Source organism: Bidens hawaiensis, unplaced genomic scaffold (genome assembly GCF_021521415.1).
Source record: "Bidens hawaiensis isolate Kalapana, Puna unplaced genomic scaffold, B.hawaiensis_p1.1 tig00050504_1, whole genome shotgun sequence".
NCBI lineage: Eukaryota > Viridiplantae > Streptophyta > Magnoliopsida > Asterales > Asteraceae > Bidens > Bidens hawaiensis.
In genome coordinates, this window is record NW_027506155.1 from 126,528 (window position 1) to 128,664 (window position 2,137).

The following is a 2,137-nucleotide window of genomic DNA, read 5'->3' on the forward strand; positions in this document are numbered from 1 at the left end:
GGCTCAACAAGACTTCATTAATTTGAGTAAAGAAGGAGAATCAAGAGTTGAAGAGCAAGTTGAACCATCTGAGCCCATTATTCAAGAAGTTACTGAAGAAGCTGAAGAGACTCATATAGATAAACCTGTTATTGAAGAATCAGAATCAGTTGATGAGGAGATCATACTGGAAGGGCCAGAAGATGAAGTAACTCAATCAAGTACTCCCACTCTATCTCAATCATCGTTAAAGCGAAAAGAGACAGCTGAATTTGAGATACCAAGAACTAAAAGACACAAATCTGTAAAGAAAATGGTGTACAAATTGAGATCAGAAAAGTTAGAAGAAAGAAGGAGGGCTCAATCTAAAAATGTTGAAGAACCAATGATTGAGGCTCTCCATGATCTTGAAGAATCAGTTGAGTTGGAAGAAGTGAAAGAAGATGAAGAAGGATCTAAAAATGTTGAAATTGAGAATGAAGACAAAGAATATCTGATCAGCTTGGGATATGATCCACTATATCTCCAAATAATATCAAAAGAAGATATAGCAGAAGAAGTTGAGGGGTGGAGAACAAGGACAGCAAAAAAAGAATTATTGATGAAGGCTGGTCACAAAAGTGCATTCCTTAACCTGCAACCATTTGATAAGATTGACAGACTATACAAAAGGGCTCTTATGGAGATATATCTGATTATGTGAAGAAGGTTTCCAAGAAGAGGGAGGGGGAAGAAAAGGAGTTAAAGGAATCTGACAGCAGCAAAAAAAGGACTGAGAAGAAAGCAAGAGATGAAACGGAATATGAATCATTGAAGGCAAAACACAATGATATAAAATTTCTCCAACTGTACGGCTACAGCTACAACTTCTTAATAAATCTCTCTCATGAAGAACTAAAGAGAAAAATTCAACTTGTAAAAGCCTCTCATAAAGACAAAAAAAGTCAGGAAGAATATCAAAGAGAACAAGAGCTAAAATTGAAATTGGCGAGAGAAAGAGAGGAGGCTAAGAAGAAGGAAGAAGAGGCAAAGAAGTGGTTTGAAGACCCTCAGAGGGTAGATATGTTAAAAAGGATTGTGATGGAGAAGGGAGTGACACAAGAACAGTTTCAGAACATGCCTCTTGAAAAATTAATGGAAATATATAATAGAGAGCAGAAACTGTATATTGAAACATAGAGAAAGTTGTAGGAAGATAGGAGGAGAGCTGAAGAAGTACATGCTGAAATGATGAGTGCTCTCCACAAGAAGGGAGTAAAAATGTCAAGGATGTTATTGCAAACCAAAGAAACAATTAGAAGATGGTATATAGAAGAAGGGCTCGATAAAACAAAGACAACTCAGATAGGGAGCTCGAGCAGAACCCCAAGGTCTGAGAGTGTGAGGCCTGTGCCGCCAAGGAACTTAAATTTGTCCACACATCTCTATTTCGACAAAAGATCAAAGACCTTAAGGGCTGTAACTGAAGACAAAGAAGAACATCTCATCATCTTTAGGGATGATTTGAGAAATTTCACAAAGGAACAACTGACCAGAATGACTGAACTGACTCTGTATGACAATCAAATTAGAAGTCAGCCATCTGGTCAACAAAGGAATGATCTTTCTAAATTCTTAAAAGAATAGGCAGAAAGGGGATTCCCATTCCTGAAGCAAAAGAAAAGAGAAATTAGAAGTCAGATAGAGAGAGAAAAGAGGAACAAAAGGATAAATGAAGTACACACATCTGAGCTCTCCCTCTTTGACTTGAAGAAACAAAGAACACAAGGGCAAGCAGCTCACACCACAAAAGGAAGACCTTGAAAGAGTGCTTGGCAATGAGAGAAGTAATGCAGGAACCAAACTCAAGGGTGCAACAATTTGAAAGAATCACATACATAACATACAATCAACACGATGATTCAACTACCTTGAGAAATGAATCTGGAATACCTATTGCGGTGATAAGACATGATGACGATATCAAATTCATGCATCCACAAGACTTACAAGATCTAATTAATGCAAGATTTCCAAGTGATGCCTCCGATTCCTCAGAGCTCGACATGCTCAAACAAAGGGCTGCCTATGTCAAGAGACTAAAGGAAAGATCTGATGCTAGGATCAGAGAAAGAAGATAAAATAATGGAGCAAATTGACGATTGTTTTTGTTTCTGTT